Genomic DNA, 20,459 nt, shown 5'->3' with positions numbered 1-20,459 from the left:
AAATACTATTATGAAAACCGAAGGAACCACTGTATTAAGGCTAGGCACAACAACCCTTGAAACCACGCACACTTTTCATGTTATGGGAAGCAGCATTCAATTCCCGTATGATGGAATATTAGGACGTGACTTCTGGGAAAACAAGGGAGCCAGTTATTGTGACAGAGAAATAATTATGGGAGACGATGTAATTAAATTCGACCCCAAGGAAATAGGCAATATCAATGGACCTCAGAAAATAACATTAAAATCTAGATCAGAGAACCTTGTACAGTTACCGACTTCATCAAAAGGACAGGGAATTATAACTAAAAGGGAATTGTTACCCGGTGTGTATTTATGACAGTGAGCTTCTTTCTGTGCGCAATTTTCGTGTGCGGTTTTGTCGTGTACGGTTTTGTCTGGTCACCGTATTTAGCAGAATCGCTTAGTGAGGAAGCTAATGGGACTTGTGTGACGAGCATTATAAACACCTTAGAGACGTCACAATCGATCCACCCAAAGTTGAAGTAGAAGAAATAGATAATGACGAATCGTTTGCCCTAATATTTACAACTGCATTAATTCAGGATAACAACCGTTTACGTAGATTACGGGAAGAGCTGAGGACGGATCACCTAAATTGGCTCGAAGTGGCCTATCTCCCCCTCTCGACGTTATTTGGAGCCGATGGCCTCAAGGCCCTGATGAGCCAATCTGTGAGTCCGCCAGGCAGAGGAGGACTCTAGCACCGAGTGCTTGAAGTCATATAGGTCTGTTTTTTTGGCGTTCCTTTAAAGTTACTAGTCGTAACCTGAGCCTTGGGGTGGGGTTGGTTGATTGATTGGTGTTTGTATGTTCTTTTTTTAAATTTTTTTTCTTTATATACATTTTATTAATTTTTGGAGAGTATTTATTTTGTATTTTGGGGTCACCCCCAGCAATAATCCTGTAACCGTACCACCTCCCGGCCTCTGAGTTGTTATAATCTTTTCACGTCGCCAGTAGGGCGTAATACAATGACGTATTCCACTTACCAGGAGATAAATTAACATTCACGGCAGCTGTTGAACATGCCATACCCACTCCAACTATTAACCCGAACAGAGGTATAAATACTAAACCTTATAGAATTCCAGAAATCCACAAAGAAGAGGTTCAAGGACAGACAGCAAATGTTACGCGATGGTATTATCGCACCCAGCAATAGACCATGGAATTCCCCGATATTAGTTGTACCAAAGAAGGCGGACGCCTCCGGTAAAAAGAAATGAATAGTGGTAGATTTTAGAAAACTGAACGATGTCACGATTGGCGACAGCTTTCCCATACCTGTCATATCAGAAGTACTAGACGCCTTAGGTACCTCCAGATACTTCTCAACTATTGACTGCGCAAGCGGCTTCCTTCAGGTCCCAGTAAAAGATGTAGATCAGCCCAAAACAGCATTTAGTACCTCCCAAGGCCATTATGAATATAAGCGAATGCCTTTTGGTTTAAAAGGTGCCCCATCGACATTCTAAAGACTAATGACATCCGTATTTAGCGGAATTCAAGGAATAAAATGCCTAGTTTATCTTGACGACATTATAATTTTCGGAGAAACTCTGCACGTACACAATGAAACGTTAAGGGAAGTTTTAAGCAGAATGCGGCAGCACAACCTGAAATCGCAGCCTGATAAATGCGAATTTTTGAGAAAGGAAGTATCCTATATAGGCCATATTATCACAAGTACCGGCGTTAAACCGGATGACAAAAAGGTAGAAGCCGTAAGGAATTTTCCAGTCCTGACAACTACTAAGAAACTACAGTGTTTTCTAGGTTTAGAAGGATATTATTATAGGCGTTTCATAGCAGATTTTAGCAAAATTGCCAAACCCTTGACAGAACCATTGAAAAAGAACACACCATATGTTTGGAATGAACGGACAGAAGCAGCCTTCAATACCTTGAAAGAATTATTAACGACAGATTTTAAAAGGTCGTTTGTCCTAACCACTGATGCTAGGAACGAATCCATTGGAGCTATCCTAAGCCAAGGCCCAATAGGGAAGGATATCCCCATTGCCTACGCGAGTCGAACCCTGAACAACGCAGAAAGAAACTATCCCACTGTAGAAAAGGAACTATTAGCTATAGTGTGGGGATACAAATATTTCAGGCAATACCTGTATGGTAGAAGATTCACAATAGTCACTGACCACCGCCCTTTAACATAGATATTCAGTGTAAAGGGCCCAAGTTCGAGACTCTTAAGATGGAGACTAAAATTAGAGGAATACGACTATGAAGTAATTTACAAAAACAAAGTTCAAATAATACAAATGCTGACGCACTTAGCATAATTCAGGTAGCCATAAGCACCACTGAAGCCAAAAACGAAAATTCAGAAATAACTAAGGAAGAAAAACAAAGAATATTTCAGGAAATGCATGAAAAGCCCACCGGCAGTCATTTGGGAATGAACAGAACGTATGATAGGATAAAATGTTTTGTAACTAGGCCGAGATTGAAACACGAATTAGAAGAATATATTCTAAAATGCGAAGTTTGTCAAAAGAACAAAATTACCCAAAACAAGACAAGGAAGCCCTTACAAATTACCACTACCCTCGACGTTACTTGGGAGAAGTGTTCATTCGATATTGTTGGCCCCTTAACACCAACACTAGATGGAAATAAGTATTTGTTAACATTCCAAGACGAATTGTCAAAATTCACACCAGCCGTTCCAATTCGAAAACAAGATGCCGAAACAGTAGCCAAGGCCTTTGTAGAAGAAGTTGTGTTAAAGTTCGGAATACCACAAATAATTCTAACAGACCAAGGGTCAAACTTTTTGAGTGAACTATCCACAAACATTTGTAAGATTCTAAAAATCAAAAAGATAAAGACAACTGCATATCACCCGCAATCAATGAAGCACTAGAGAGAACTCACAGGGCATTAGTAGAGTATCTTCGTTGTATCATCCTCGAAAATCAAACTAATTGGGACAAGTGGATCTCTTACGCCATTTTTGTATTTAATACGACCCCTCATACGTCCACTGGATATGCCCCTCACGAACTCATGTTCGGTAGAAAGCCAAATATACCGGGAATATTGCAGTAAGAACCTCCCGACACCCAGTACATATAAGATAATTATATTAAGGAATTGTAGTCTCGTTTACAAACAAGTTACGAAATAGCGAGAACCAACATACAGGCAAGAAAAGAACGCAGCAAAGAATATCACGACAAAAATATCAATGTCCCTCTGTTCACAGTCGGAAACAAGGTTTTGTTACATGACGAAAAGATCAAGAGAGGTAGATCGTTAAAATTATCTCCGCCGTGGATAGGACCTTATGAAATCACAGAGGTCGATGATGTAAACATCACGTTAAAATTACCCAAAAATAGAACCCTCAAGGTCCACGCTGACAGACTGAAACCATTCTTTCATTAATTACAGGACTATGGCCAACAACAACAGACTCTGGACCATCTGTACACTATTGATGACACTAAGACAAGCCCCTGTCCTTGACGTGACACAACAAATATTTAAGGAATCACCCGGTCTTTATTACGACCAGATGGGAGAAGTCCAGCTGTACAATACAGAATGGTAAATTGTCACATATGTCAATCTGCGAGAAGCAGATAACAATTTAGATACTGTGAGGAAATAGGCGGAACAATCCCTGAAATTTTGTAAAAAGCATGAGCACACGTTCTGGATATACTTACAGACTGCATGAAAACTATTAAACATGTAGACAGACAAATTAAAGAAATAGAAGATATGAAATTGCTTGTCAGACAGTTAACTAGAAGTGACGATGACACGAATCATTCACGTTTTAAACGAGGAGTTTTTAACTTCATTGGCGGAATAAGCAAAATTTTATTTGGTACAATGGACAGCGATGACGCTTCACATTATACTGACAAAATTTCCAACTTAGAAAAAGAACAAGTCGATTTTCTCAAACTTTCGAAAAAACAGATTACGATCGTCAAATCAACATTAAGGTCAGTAAATTCCACCTTGACGGAAGTATCCGAAAATGAAAGAGTTTTGTCTGAAGGTTTACAGAAAATGGCCTCGCGCATAAATGAAAACGACGGTGAAGTACAGAAAATGTTTACTGCCACCTCCATGATGCTCACTGTTAACGAACATGCCATGCAGTTAGATACAGCAATTAATGAATGTAGTAGAGAATACGAAATTTTAATAGATGCCGTTATGAATGCACAAAAGGGAGTACTTCAGCCACATACTATAACGCCTGCTCAAATTATGAAACAAATAAAGGCAAGCCAAGCTGACATTCCAAGTGAACTGTCATTACCTATACCACTGAGTGCAACGTACCAAAACCTAGTTTTAAGATTGATTGATTTTGATGTATTTTTAAAGGGTAATTATCTTGTATATGTAATTCGCCTACCTTTAACAAATCATGTAAATTACAACGTATACCACGTTCTGCCATTGCCAATTAAGATTAGGAACACAGATTCTAAATTTACCTTCATCCTCCCAGAACGTGAGTACCTATTAATGGATGTAGCTAAACAATACTACGCCAGATTAAGGGTAAACGAAATCAAGGATTGCAAAATAATCAACAACTATCACCGCATTTGCAAACAAAACCATCCTGTGCAGGTAACGCATCTTGATGAGGAATGTAAAGCTATGATGCTTCAATCCATTAGGACCATACAACCCAGCTGCTATCGGAGAGTAGTTCAGTTGAACTAGACTCTATTAGGGTTTGTGGGTTTTTAAAAACAGCTTTTTTGGATAAATTTGTAAAATTTAAAAAACCTGTTTTAGATACTAGAATTAATATGTAAAAATTTCTGTTAAATGAACTAACAAATTTAAACACTGAAATTAGTTCCAAATTATTAAATGCTTTAGAAGTACGACTTCAAGAAAGAAGACAAGTTGGATTGGTAACCCTTTTGCTATACAGTCAAACCCTGGTTCACGAACAATTCAGTTTACGAACAAATTTTCCGAGCAAAAAGCGTCTCGGATGACGTACTGTGTCTTGAGTTACGAACACGCAAGCCGTCAACATCGTGGAGCGATAAGCTGGGAGAATCAGCATCGGCAGTATTCGTAGAAGAATGATCCAGCATGGGGCCAAAGAAAGACAATGATAGCAGCGAAGTGAAAAGAAAAAATACCAATATCATGATAGATGTTAAGAAAGAAATCATAGCCAAACATGAAAATGGTGTTCGTGTCTCTGATCTTGCTACTCAGTTTGGGATGGCAAAATCAACGATCTGTACTATTCTTAAAAATAGAGAGACAATCAAGAAAGGCGATGTTGCAAGAGGAATGACAGTTATTACTAAACAAAGATCACAGACGATTGGAGAAGTGGAGAAATTGCTGCTAATTTGAATAAACAACAATATGTTAGCTGGCTACAGTGTTTCTGAGGGTATGATTTGTGAAAAAGCAAGGCGACTGCATGATGACCTGGTAAAAAAATATCCTGGTACGAGTGGTGATACTGATGTTTTCAAAGCTAGCAGATGAAAAAGAATCCCCTTCCAAACAATGACATTTCTCTTCCTCACCACCTTCCACTTTCGCCGTCAACTCTCCTCCATACAGGTACGATAAAACTAAATTAAGTTTTCGTCTGTATTTGATCTGCTTAGTGTTGTGTTTATCTTTTTTGTGATAGATTTAATGATTTCCATTGATTTTGAGTTAGGAACTTGTGCACAAAGTAGTTGTAAAATTTTAAATAAGCAATCATCTGGGGTCCAGGAACGGATTAATCCATTTTACATTAATTCCTATGGGGAAAACAGTTTCGGATTACGAACGACCTTCAGGAACGAATTAAGTTCGTGAACCGAGGTTTGACTGTATTTGCTAAATCCACAAAACATTTCAACAAAGAAATCTAGTGTATTTCCACTTGCTTCGAAACTCGATATTATTAAGTTATCTGGAAAAACATATCGGAGACGGAGAAACTATTAATCAGGGCAATGCTCTAAAAAGAAGCCATGGAAAAATCAATTCATAGGTTTCTTGAGGAACCTGAAGAAATAATATCAAATACGAAGACACTGAAGGCCGAATTTTCAGTATTTGAGGCAACCAATAAAAGAACAAAGAATTTAGATTTATTATTTGATGCCCTGAAAACGATACAACCAAGTTCAGTAGCCAGTGAGAGAGTATTTTCTATTTCAGGCAATTTTGACGTATATACATCTATACGGAAGGGTCATTCGGCAAAAAAGTGAAAGGAAAACGTGGAAGGAAAATGTGTAAGATCCGTATGAACAAATCGACAACAATGGTTAGGGAACGTCGTGTTTACTCGGCATTGTTGTGTTACATTACTGCCGTCAACAATCCGCTTTCGTTATTGCGGAAAGAGCTGAGCTGTGAATCGCTTGTAGAAGAAGTGCATCGTAGACTAGATAATTTTGTGCTGGTAAAAACGTATTAGAATATCAAAAGTACTTATCTTATATAAGAATTATTACATTACATTACATAGACGTATTTACGTCAGATTCTCCGGAACCGTGGTTCCACTGTCAACTTTTATATCTAGAATAAGAACAAGATTAAGTAATCGTTCAGTGGACATTTTATGTTTTTTGAAATCATATTTCCTGAAGAAAAATACTAAATGAAATAAAAATCTGTAATTTATATTTTGTACGGATTTTAGTTATTTTATTTTATTTCGTTTTGTATGGAGTATATTTTATTTTGTTATATTTTTGTAGTTCCATAAATATTAAATAAACTGCATTTTTTTAAAATAAGTATAAACATTTTTTACTGTTTTAATTATTTTTTTTTGTAAAAATTCGAAAACCGGTTTTTGTATAAACCCTAGACTCCATGGATCCAGTTAGATAACAATGAATGGTTATATGTTCCCCTCGACCTGATACCCTTACAGTTCTTTGTTACAAACAAGAACCCACAGTTATTGAGATAACGGGCACAGGAAAACTTAAATTAAATAATATGTGCAAGGGTTATGGTTCAAGCACAGACGGTTGTTGAGTCAAATAATACAGATAAAGACATTATTCCATCTTTGTCTCTAGAATACAACTGTTGTGAACTGGAAGGTCAAGGTATCAATCTCAATACCATCCATCTGGACACTCCAATAAGAAAACATTGTAAATCATCTTGACGACTTAAGGATAGCAAGCCATAAGGTAGATGAGGTCGAGAAGCTTGTCAAAGACCAAGAGTGGAAGTTAAAACACGCAAACAAAGACAATCACCTTTCCTTCCTCTCCTACGTAGGAATGGTCACCACAGGAATAGTCATGATCTTCCTTTGCTGTCATTGTTGTAAATGTTGTCGCAAAATCTTTCCAAACGTTTCGAGGTGGTGGAAGGAAAATAACCCGTGTACCACCATAATATTTAAACCCAAGATTGTGAACTCAATCTATTCCTCAAGAGAAAGATTAAAATTTCCGAATAGCAGGGCAAGTATCAAGCAAAGATCGTCACAAGACGATGCACTAGAAGCAACTGCACTTGTGTGATTAAACACTAATGCAAAACGTATTGGTCCTTCTGGCAAATGCTGAATGTTAAATGTACATTGCATTCTAATCCTTGTTACAATTGTGCCTAAGCGCCATAGAACTGTAAAATAATCACCATGTAATTTTGCTTAAAAATAAGCACCATTATTGCTTATTTTTCCTTAAGGGAAGGAGGTGTTGCATATGGACCCTCTTGTCACGTAACTGTGTATGACCACATGTATTGTGTGATACTTTTAGTTCTTATTATTAATAGATACTTGTAATTATCAACCATATTGTAAGCGTCAGTAAGCTACAGATGCTACGGGCCAGACTGCGGAGATATTGAACTATAAATACGATAAGAAGATTACTATACAAAAATCCGATTACACTAATACCCCACGAGTCTCTAATTAAGTGTCGCCCTATTATAAACCCTCGCAGCTGTTGATGAGTCTGTTTGCCCAATCCGGCACTACGATAGCACACGACGCACTTTTCATCCCTTTATAAACCACTCTCTGTAAGGAAAACGCAGACTACACCGGAATTCACCACCGAACGTTACGTTCTACTCTGCATCACGCCTAAAGGGGGGGTTCACACGGAGTCGTGGACCGGGCGAGAACACGACCAAGAGGACCGGAGGTCGTGCTCACTACCGAGTGGGAACTAGTGGTCGTTGCACAGTTGGTAGTATACGTCCTTGAAGACAGCGGTCGTAACCACTCCGGCATGTTGGAGTGATCACGACCAAGTCAGTCGTGTGCCATTTTCAAGCACCGTGACTCTGAAGGCGAGAAGAAGCAATTGCAAAGTCAAGTGGGAACTGGAGACGGGCGTTATTAAGCAGGTCGTGTGACTCACTCAAATAGAGTAGTGTTCTCGCCTGGTCCACGACTCCGTGTGAACCCCCCTTAACACAGTCTTGCATCTAGTTTTCTGACTCGAGATACTGTAAACTGGTGTAACTTTAATTCAATATACAGGGCTATTCAAAAAGATTGTCGGGGTTTTAAAAAATCACTACACGTAGTACAATTGAGGTAGGAATACGAATCTTGTTTTATTGTGTAGCAAAATTCTCAAAGTTTTTTTACATCCATTATAAATGCTCAATATGTGCGCCTTCTGTCAATCTGCAGACATCTACACGATAGTCCATTTCTTCCCCAGCGTGTCAGCGGTGATGTTTAGAATGGCGGCTCTGATACGTACCTTCAGATCCAGGATAGTCGCAGATAGAGGGAGGACAAAGACTTGATCCTTCCCAAATTTCGTGTGGAAGTGCCGCTGGACAATGGTAACGGACCGACTTTGATGATATTCGAGAGTACAAAAAGCCATCTCCTTACCGTTAGCCGCCATATTGCAAAATCTGACACCTGGCGGCCAAACGCGTAACTACTGGATGGCGGGCGGTACAGAACAAAACTTTGAGAGTTTCTCTATCCACCAGTGTAATGATAATAGTCGTATGTTTAAAGCATTGCCCCACAAAAATTCACAAAACCCCGACAATCTTTTTGAATAGCCCTGTATATCCACATATCTCTACTGTGTTGTTACAAGTGGACTTGAATATCAATTCTTAAGTGTCAACGCACCCAATCAACAGACTTCTGCTCGGTCTACGCTCCCCTATCCCATCATCATCCTTCGGGATACAACAGAATATAATTCTCATATCTAGGCTCAAAAGTTAATTGCATTAATAACATCAAAGATGAAATACATAATAGAATACTCCTTGCCAACAGAGCGTATTATGACCTACGCAACTTGTTTACATCAAGATCCATATCTAGGAGAACAAAGTGTCTTCTTTATAAAACATTAATACTTCCAGTAGCATTATATGCATCTGAAACCTGACCCCTTAACCCCCCCCCCCCAAAAAGAGAGATTTCTTTAAACACATTTTAAAGAAAGACATTAAGGAAAATTTATGGCCCCATTCAAGATAAGAGTTGAAACATTTTCAAGACGTGTCTGAGACTTGAGATTATTCACAAGATGGATGACTTTCCAAACAACATCGTCAGAAACCCAAGGATGAAACCATCTGAAGTGGTTGGCCTGGAGGAGGCCATGAACGACATAATTGAAGGGGCAATATCCCCCAATAAGTTCCCAAGACTTTTTTCAGGACCCCGGAAACCATGGAGAGCGGTATTACTTTTTGGGCCCCCAGGAACTGGGAAAACCTATTTGGCCGAGACCGTTGCAACCGAGGCGGAGGTTTCAAAATTTCTTTGTATCTCACCTTCAGACTTGTCACCCAACCAGGATGTGGAATCTGCGTCACTTGTCAGAGGACTGTTTCAATACGCAAGAGATAATACACCCAGCATAATTTTCTTCGACGAAGTGGATTCACTTCTTTCAGAACGCTTTGAAAGTGAATCTGAATCATCCACAAAAATGAAATCTGAGTTTTTGATTCGGATGGATGGTGCTCGCTATGATAATGATGGGATATTGGTAATAGGGGCCACTAATATCCCTTGGGTATTAGATGGCGCGATCCTCCGCCGATTCGAGAAAAGTTGTACATTGCTCTTCCCGAAGAGAAAGATAGATTGAAATTATTTAAGTCATGTTTGGAAAAAGCAAACCACAACCTGGGAGTTGGCGATTTTGAAATCCTGGCCAAGATGACACAACGGTATTCTGGTGCTGATATCTGTAATGTTATGCAAGGTGCACTGATGCTACCGTTAAGACAGATTACTACAGCAACTCACTTTCATGATGCCAACAGCAAAGTCCGCAAAAGTCCATTGTTGACAACCCCACTTCTGACACCAGTGTGACGTAGGTTGGTAATTACGACCTTGGTTTTTCGGGGGGGGGGGGGGGGGTCTGCTACCTTGAATACGATCCGACTGTAAACTTGGTTCAATCGTAAGAGACCACGATGTCCTCCAGCAATGATTACCAACCTACGTCACACTACTCCCTCCTAATAGCTGCTCGTCCCGAGCAGCACCCGAGTACGGCGCCAACCAGTCCAGGTGGGCTACCATCAGCCGGGCCCGGGTATGCGGCTGAATCCGGTAAACCACGTCGTTGATTCTGGTCACCACCTAGTAGGGGCCCTCCCAAGATGTTTGTAGCTTGGGAGACTTCCCTTTTGTCCGGGTAGGACGATACAACCACCTTCTCGAAGGTATCACCACCTTGTCGAAGGCAATCTGCCGGGTGAGGAGGCTTGCGTGCTCAAATGACCCTTAGGGCTATGCCGGCCGGAGCTTCGGCTCATGGTAGGGTCACCCAAGTCGGACAGGTCTAAGGCGATGTGCTAGACTAAGAGTGATACCTTGGTCCTCCAGGTTGGGGGTTGGGCTTAAGGCACACAACCTTTCACCGTAAAAAAAAGCACCGTTACGAAAAAAAATAACTAAGCCTCGGACCAGGACGGACTCTTTGGCACGACCATGGCAATTGAAAAAGGACGAGATTTCGTACTTGGAACATTAGGAGCCTCTATAGGGCTGGGGCACTGAAATCAGTGAGTAGGGAATTAGAGAATTATAAGTTAGACTTAGTGGCAGTGCAGGAAGTGCGATGGGAGGGGGAGGGCACGATCCCTGTGGACAATTTCACATTTTTCTATGGAAAGGGGAATGACAATCATCAGTTAGGGACGGGTTTTTTTGTTCATAACAGAATTAGGGCAGCAGTTAAGAGAGTATAATTTGTTAGTGACAGGTTGTCTTACGTAATTTTGAAAGGACGTTGGTGCAACATCATTGTCCTTAATGTTCATGCTCCAACTGAGGACAAAAGCGATGATATCAAGGATAGCTTTTATGAAGAACTGGAATCAGTATTTGATACATTTGGCAAGTATCACATGAAAATTCTGCTAGGAGATTTCAATGCAAAAATTGGGAGGGAGGATATCTTCAAACCCACAATAGGCAGCGAGAGTCTCCATGCACTTAGTAATGATAACGGTGTTAGAGCAGTAACCTTCGCTACGTCAAAAGATTTCATTGTAAAAAGTACAAAATTTCCACACCGTGATATTCATAAATACACTTGGACTTCCCCAGATGGGAACACACACAATCAAATAGATCATGTTTTAGAAAGATAACAGAAGGCAGACAAATGTAATTGATGTGAGGTCTTTCAGAGGAGCAGATTGTGACACTGACCATTATCTGGTGGTAGCAAAGGTGAGGGAGTGGTTTTCAGTAAGTAGACGAACTAAGCAAAATTTTGACACAGAAAGATTTGATTTGAAACAAATAAGTGAGGGAGAGGTAAAGGAACAATACCAAGTTGAAATTTCGAATAGGTTTCAAATTTTAGAGACGGATGAAGATATGGGAAGTGGGGACATCAACAGGGAGTGGGAAAATGTCAGAAACTGCATCAAAATTTCAGCCAAAGAGAAACTAGGATACTACAGGAGAAAGCAAAATAAACCGTGGTTTGATGTAGAATGTTCCAAATTAATAGATCGACGGAAGCAAACAAAATTTCAATGGTTGCAGGACCCAAACAAAACAAATGCAGATAATCTATGTAACGTGAGACGTGAAGCTAGCAGAACCTTTAGGAATAAGGGCAAAATTGCTGAACTTGAGACAAATAATAAGGAAAAAAATATCAGAGACCTGTACAGAGGCATTAATAACTTTAAGAAAGGATATCAACCCCAGACCAATGTGGTAAAGGATGATAATGGCAATTTGCTTGCAGATCCAATAAAAATTTTGAATAGGTCGAAAAGTTTCTTTAGCAAGCTCTTAAATGTTCATGAGACTGGTGACATTAGACAGATTAAAATACATACAGCTGAACTGTTGGTGCCAGAACCTAGCTTAGATGAAGTTGAACTAGCCATTGGGACGTTGAAAAGTTATAAATCTCCAGAAATTGATCAGATTCCAGCCGAATTAATTAAAGCAGGTGGCAAAAAGATGCATATGGAGACCCAAAAGCTTATTCAGTTAATTTGGAATAAGGAAGAGATTCCAAAACAATGGAAGGAATCCATAATTATTCCTATTCATAAGAAGGGGGACAAGACTGAGTGTGGTAATTACCGAGGAATTTCTCTACTATCAACCTCATACAAAATTCTATCCAACATTATTTTGGCAAGATTAACTCCATATGCGAATGAAATTATTGGGGATCATCAGTGTGGGTTCAGCCGAAACAGGTCAACCATTGATCAGATCTTTTGCATTCGTCAGATACTAGAGAGAAAATGGGAGTTCAGTGGGACGGTACATCAGTTATTTATGAATTTCAAAAAAGCCTATGACTCTGTGAGAGAGAAGTGTTATATAATATTCTTACTGAATTTGGTATACCAAAGAAGCTAGTGAGTCTAATAGGAATGTGCTTAGATGAAACCTGTAGCAAAATTTGAGTAGGTAAATATGTATCTGAGACATTCTTCATCAAGAACAGTCTAAAACAAGGAGATGCTTTGTCTCCCTTGCTCTTTAACTTTGCCCTAGAATATGCTATCAGGAAAGTCCAAGATAGGCAGGAGGGTTTGCAATTGAATGGGACACATCAGCTATTGGCATATGCGGATGATGTTAATTTATTGGGGGACGATATGAATACAATAAAGAGGAATGCAAAAGTTTTACTAGAGGCTAGTAGACAGGTGGGGCTAGAAGTAACTTAAAAAAAAACTAAGTACATGTTGGTATCTTGTCGTCAGCAGACAGGTGGGCAAAATTATCTAAGGGTAGCTAATAAGTCCTTTGAAAGGGTTACAAAGTTCAAATATCTGGGAACAACAATAACAAATGAAAATGACAATCATGAGGAAGTTAGGAGATTAAATTCTGGAAATGCTTGCTACTTCTCAGTCCAAAATATTTTGTCTTACCGTCTGATTTCTAAGAACCTGAAAATTAAAGTGTACAAAACAATAATCTTGCCTGTTGTTTTGTATGGGTGCGAAACATGGTCTCTCACTCAGAGGGAGAAGCACAGATTGCAGGTGTTTGAGAATAGGGTGTTGAGGAGGATATTTGGGCCTAAGAGGGAAGACGATGGGGGGTGGAGAAAACTGCATAATGATGAGCTTAAAAATCTGTACTCCTCCCCCAGTATTGTCAGGGTGATTAAGTCGAGAAGAATGAGATGGGCTGGGCATGTAGCGCACATGGATGTGACAAGAGGTGTGCATCGGGTATTGGTTGGGAAGCCTAAGGGGAAGAGACCGCTGGGGAGACCTAGACGCAGATGGGAGGATAATCCCAGGCGGGATCTACGGGAGATAGGAGTTGAAGGAGACTGGATTTCGTTGGCCCAGGACAGGGTCCGGTGGAGGGCTTTGGTTAATTAGGTGATGAACCTTCGGGTTCGGTAAGCCATCTAGTTAGTTAGGACGATACAACCACACGCGATCGCCCTCCTGGAAGCCAGCCGAGTCGGCTAGGCGATCACAGCGTGCCGTCATCCGGTCTCTGGCCATCTTCAGATGCTGGCGGGCACGGTTACGTATGTGCGTCGCGTCAAGTGGACCTCGAAACGTTGGTCTTTTCATGTTTTAACCACTTGACGCGGCTGACAGCCCGAGAAGATTTTATTGTACATAGTCGCCGTGAAAGCTCAAGATCATACATTACGTACCTTTACGGGGAGGAAACTTATCATGATATACGACGCCTGGAGAATCTCCGGAAGAGAAAATCAAGACTGCTCACCTCGTTATCATTTATGCTTAGATGCCGAGATCAACGCATTATACCTACATGTATTAAAGTAAAACATCATGTCAATGCGGAGGCTTCGAGAAGAATTTTACGATGCACGAGCTTGGCATTAATCCGTGAAAGAATACACGACAAGAGACGTGAGCCGAACAGGGTTTCCCTAAGAACTCCTCCGGCTGTATCTGTAATTGGCTACGTTACTATCTCGCCACGACTGGGACATGGTGGATAACTATATCGCGGCGCAAGCAAGTTGGATTCTACTGTCCTCTACCGCCACATAAAAGCAGAAATTTGTCCGCCTTCAAGACACACAACAACCAACGGAGGGTATAGAGACAGATAAAGTGGTGATTAATCTAACCAAAAGGACACTCGACCCAGCAGCTATAGCCATTCTAAGCAGTGGTCTAAATTACGCACAAACTACAGGCCCTAAGTCCAATTTAAAAAACGTTATCACTGGAGTGGAACGATCTATCCAACATCTATCTACGGAGACAGCCGAGGAAATACGACAGGAAATTAGCCGAATACTAAGACGAGCAAAACTGAAAAATAGAAATACTTCACAAGCCTAACGGGATGCACTGCTAGCCCTGCGGAAAGATAAAGATATTGTTATACTCCCCGCAGATAAGGGCAATGCAGTAGTTGTACTACTAAGTGAGAATTATCAGAATAAAATAAAAGACGTACTCAGTGATCCGGTATATATGAAGCTGAGAATGGATCCGACTAACAAATAAGAGAGACAAACAACTTCTCTCATAAAGAAGTCGCCAAGAAGCTGATACCCCATGCGTCGGCCCCACCAAGGCTATATGGACTACCTAAAGGCCGCCATTCGCGATCGCTCCAGATGGATGACATCCGAATGGATGTCGTCCAAAGAGGTACTACATTCACGGTCGCGTCACGCCAGTCGCGGTTTGTTGTCCCTCTGTGAAGTGCGTGGTGTTTGCGATGGAAGAAGAATTGGTACTAGCTACGGCAGTATGCCTGTATATTAAAAGGAAAAAACCAAAACGAAAGTGGTCAAAGCAATGGCTCTTAAATAGAAGCAATTTAAGTCATTATGCTCCTTTCTGAAGCAACTTATAAGGGAATTTTCTTTGTTGGCGGTAGGATCTTTGGTTTTAAATAAAACCACCAATTCTTCCATTGCTAAGCTTCTTTTAGCTTTATCATGATAGTCTTCACTACTTATCTGCCACAAACATGGCAACTCTCTATATTTCTCAATCATCTCAATAACAAACTCACGACCCGACATTATACAAGTTTGGACTTCACTGGACGAAGGCTCGTGGCAGACTGGCATGAGAATGGACCACGTTTCCGCCACTCACGAACCGATTTGGAGTGGCTCGATCGCCGATTCCCCCATTCACGATACGATGACGCGATGGAGTGATCGGATGGATTATGGCTCGACAGAATATCCAAACGAGCCCACCACGCCACGCCAATGGACTTCAGTTTCCGCATTCACGGTACAATTTTGGAGCGACACCGCGCCATTTGGACGAATGGAGCGATCGTGAATGGCGGTCTTAAGATTCATAAGAACGACGTTCCACTGAGACTGATAGTAAACTGTATAGCCTCTCCTACATAGTACATATGCCTTGGCAAAGTATCTGGCAGGTCTTCTCGGCCCGTTTGTTGGACGTTACAACCATCACATTTAAAACTCAGAGATGTTTGTTCAGAAGTTACAGTCAATCAAACTACAAGAAGCAGACATCTTGGTGAGTTTTGATGCGGTTTCACTGTTTACTAAAGTTCCGCTGGAAGTCACTCTACAGGTACTTTCGCAACATCTCCATAAACAAACTCCCAATCTGATTAGACATGTGCTCACTACCACATATTTTCTATATGCAGGTGCGTTTTACGACCAAATATGGAACACTTTGAGCAGCAAGCCTTAAGTTCGGCGATGAGGAAGCCAATGAGTTGATATAGATACGTGGATGATATGTTCGTGGTGTGGCCACGCGGAAAGGATGAGTTACAGGAATTTCTGAAATACCTTAACAACATCCGTCCGAATATCAAGTTTACGATGGAGGTAGAGCATAATAAAACTCTGCCGTTCTTGGACGTTCTGGTGAGTAGGAGACCAGATGGTTCACTCGGACACTCGGTATATAGAAAATCCACACATACGGAGCTCTACCTTTACGCCAAATCCGAACATCATCCGGCACAAAAGAGGCTGTACTAACCACACTGGTCCGACGCGCCAGAACACTATGTGAAACTGATAGTCTGGGTGAAGAAATTCACCATCTAAACGCATTTTTCAGCAGAATGGTTATAACAAGAATTATACAGCCTAAACGGAAGCCAAAATTAAATGATGAAAAGACTACCAGTATAGCTTCAATACCGTATCAAAAAAACATTACGAACAAAATCAGCAGGCTTTCGGCTAAATATAACATTAAGACGGTTCATATACCACAAACGAAAAACAAACATTTGCTCAGGCCTGTGAAGGATGACTTAGGTCTAAAGGTCCCTGGGGTGTATAGTATTCCATATGAATGTGGCAGAGTATACGTAGGCCAGACGGGGAGATCAATTGAGGCCAGATGTAAAGAACATGTACGTCTCAAACAGCCGGATAAGTTGGCGGTTGCAGAACACAACTTCAACACAAGGCACCGTATCGACTTTAGCGATACTTCAGTATTGGATAAGGCAACAGGCTACATGGACCGGATCGTGAAGGAGGCAATTGAAATCCGATTGAATACCGCAAATATCAACAGAGACGGAGGTTTTGTGCTAAGCCGGGCCTGGTTTCCTGTGTTGAATGTTGTCTAATCGGTAAGCTGAGCATAACAAGGCGTGCTCGTGACGTCATCCACCAGTCACATGATAAGGTGGACAGCCCCAACCACTTCAGTACCCTGAGGACGAGGACAGAGATGGACCTCGAAACGTTGGTCTTTTCATGTTTAACCACTTGACACGGCTGATAGCCCGAGAAGATTTTATTATATAATGATGTTCAAATCTCCAAAAAAGGCAAATTTTCCAGAATAAAATATGCAGGACATGTGCTCAGAATGAATGATGAAGAGCCCACAAGGAATTGATGCTAGGAAAACGTGATGGTACAAGAAGAAGTGGAAGACCCAAGTCGTGATGGTTTGATGGGCTTGCAAAAGATTTCCACATCAGTACCAGAAACTGGAGTATTTTGGTACCCTATGTCAAGGGAATTCATTTATTGAAGCATATATATACCTCTCGCAAATTTAAGACAAGGAGGAGTAACTACAACCATTCAGCTCAGGCAGTCACGCTGCCATTGAATTTGAATCTCTGCTCTTGGGTCTCTGAAGTCTCAGCAACCTCACTGATTGTATCAGCAGCTCTGTCAATAAAGCACATCTAAAGATTGCATTTGAGCTATATCACTCTTAAGTGACGCCTTATCCAACAGCTCCATAGCCACCTGAACACAGAAGCATCCGCTCGGCTCATCTGCAGTAGTTAATCCTTAGTCCAAGAGTCAAGAGTCCGACGACTCTGGGGGACCTGGGATACTACACAACATTTCAATTGTTGATTGACCATTCAGACACACTGTCTCAATCTGTATGCTAATACAGGCATACCTCATCTTATTGCACTTCGTAGATATTGCGTTTTTTTTACAAATTGAAGGTTTGTGCCAACCCTGCGTCGAGCAAGTCTATCGGCGCCATTTTTCCAACAGCATGTGCTCGTGTCTCTGTGTCACATTTCCGTAATTCCTGCAATGATCTCGCATTGTGTTTTAGACATAATGCTATTGCACACTTAATAGACTGCAGTATAGTGTAAACATAACTTTTATATGCACTGGGAAACCAAAAAAAATAGTATGACTCGCTTTATTGCGGTGGTCTGGAACCGAACCCGCAACATCTCCGAGGTATGCCTGCAGTATCGACACTGCATACACGGAGCAAAATTACCTCTCTAAAGAAAGCACTTTCTTACTAGAATCAGATGCTGAGAACAACCGTAGTATTTTCACCGGTATCTCATCTGTCCTTGGGGACTTCAGTAGCTTTGTATGGCTTCACATTTGTACAACAATCTGCCAATAGCAGTATATACTGCAAGCGCATTATCACTATTTTAAGATGAGTACAGTGAAAATGGATATCAGCTACCACATCTAATAACCTACTTTTTTCACAGAACGCCTTCCAACAAACAGAACACAAATCCTTACTGGTTGCCATAAGAGGCCAGAAGGATTAACACAGCATAATACTCGTAATGTCCGCTCACCTCCAGCGCTTGTGCCACAACAGCAGCAGAGGAACAAGTTCAGGCTATACAAACCATGCTAAGGCAGTGGCTAGGTATATGAATACCAAGTCTTAATTTAGTCTTATATGGAGCACATTATACATATTTATAAACTAAAAATTGTTTTCCTTTCTTTAAATCAATTAAAAATTCCCACATCTCTGGCTTATTCTACTGTCTGCACAAACATACAGGAGGTCACAGAGGACACTGCATCACCTGCTGTGAAATTTCCATGCCAAGCAGTAATTATGGAAAAGAAAGAGAACTTCCAGACCCATATTATGTAAACTGTTGCCACTGCTTTGATGCATAGAACTCTTTCTTATATTTTTGCCATAACTGCATAACAGAAATAATGTGCTTGAAATTGCACTCTGTGTATTTATAACACCGCCGCAATAAATAAAGAATTTCATTATTAGAGCTATTGATTATGCTCACTTTCAGTAACTTCATCTGGTAATATATTCTTATGACTGTCATAACAAATAAGCATTTCCATTACTTCAGGTCAGGTTATATTAAGAAAATCACAGACTAAAAGTGGGCTCTTTCCCTAGTCACAACACAAACTTCCAGGAGTTAGCAACAACGTTACTGTTGTTAACTGCAACTTACTCCTGAGGACTATTATTTTATAAACACCTTTCATTTATGCCCATAAACTTTTTTTTAGTATGGCAGTGTGAATATTTCATAAGCACCACATCAGCTAGAGCAGTGGTCTCCAACCTTTTTGTGCCTATGGGCACATTTGAGAGTTTATGAGATCGTGGCGGGCACCAACCAATTAACAAAGCCAAATTTTCTTTTCTCTGGACAAATAAGATATGGACACCAAATAATACACAAAACAACACGACATTTAATGATACATGAAACCATGCAATCAAAAATACGTAGTTTCATAAGTACAATTATTATTACTCAAGTGGGAAGTTAGTGTGATGTTTGGCGCTGCATTTCATCGGCCAGTTTTTCAAATTTGGGAGTGTAGGATGATGATGCTGCTCGCAAACAATCGTCAAGATGGGCATCAGTAAGTCGAGATCTGTGCTTTGATTTTATAATGTTCATGGTTGAATGACCTTCATTATTCAGTATAACCTCTTTCCATAACAACTCGGGCATCCAAAAAAAGCCTTGGCGGGCACTGTGTTGGGGACCACTGAGCTAGAGTATACAAATATTAGCCAAGGCCCAAGGACAACAACAACATTCTAAATAACACCTTCAAGGCTATGGAGACCTGAGTTTCCAACTCCTGTTCTAATGATAGGAGAAATTAACCCTATTCTTATGCACCACTAAATGAAACATAAGGCAGTACTTGTTCTGACCTTGAGTTTTGTCAAGCTCTTGCAACAGAGTGACTTTTGAATGACTGAAAAGCTCCATCCCCAAGTGGTCCTGACTGGTGTCAATGATGACCTTGTTATCAACAGGTGGCTGGCAGCTTTTCATGACATCTCTCTCCATTTGATGCTCTGTAGGATGAAGCATAAACATTAATGGTATGGACCAGAATGCTTGTTGTAGAGTGTGGCAGGGTGAAGTGAGAACACCTCAGTTTAAGATTCTTCAATTGTGGAGAAAATAGAAGCATTTTGAACTGAGGCCTTCTGTATGGTATGTGCTTTAAGTTACTTAACAATACTGGATGACTGCAAATCTCTTCAAGCCGATAATGATTCTGTACATCAGTGGTGTGAAGATAATTCTATGGAACTTAATGTTGAGAAAACAAAAATTATATCGTTCACACGGAAAACCAACAGTATTTACTTTAATTACTTTGTAAGTGGTATTTTAATTTCCCGTACTGACTGTATAAAAGATCTTGGTGTACTATTAGACAGTAAACTTTACTTTCACTCTCATGTAAATTTTGTTTATTCTC

At 40.5% G+C, this 20,459-nt stretch overlaps 1 protein-coding gene and 1 pseudogene across 5 annotated transcripts in view; one reads left to right on the top strand and one right to left on the bottom strand.

Annotated features, from left to right (window-relative positions):
* Window positions 1-20,459, bottom strand: part of LOC110831275 (cilia- and flagella-associated protein 58) — a 135,937-nt gene that overhangs the window by 97,035 nt on the left and 18,443 nt on the right. For all 5 annotated transcript variants that reach the window (XR_015534948.1, XR_015534949.1, XM_087347900.1 and 2 more), the window contains exon 7: window positions 19,900-20,046. The gene's annotated coding sequence lies outside the window, so the exon portion shown is untranslated. The remainder of the gene's footprint in view (window positions 1-19,899; window positions 20,047-20,459) is intronic.
* On the top strand, window positions 9,549-10,118 carry LOC110828331 (vacuolar protein sorting-associated protein 4B pseudogene; annotated as a pseudogene).

The sequence above is a fragment of the Zootermopsis nevadensis genome, unplaced genomic scaffold (assembly GCF_977971745.1).
Source record: "Zootermopsis nevadensis isolate Lab colony 2312 unplaced genomic scaffold, Znev_1.0 Znev_ptg000012l, whole genome shotgun sequence".
Classification (NCBI taxonomy): Eukaryota; Metazoa; Arthropoda; class Insecta; order Blattodea; family Termopsidae; genus Zootermopsis; species Zootermopsis nevadensis.
The sequence above is the reverse complement of the archived record's forward strand: the minus strand, read 5'-3'. Positions and strand labels throughout refer to the sequence as shown.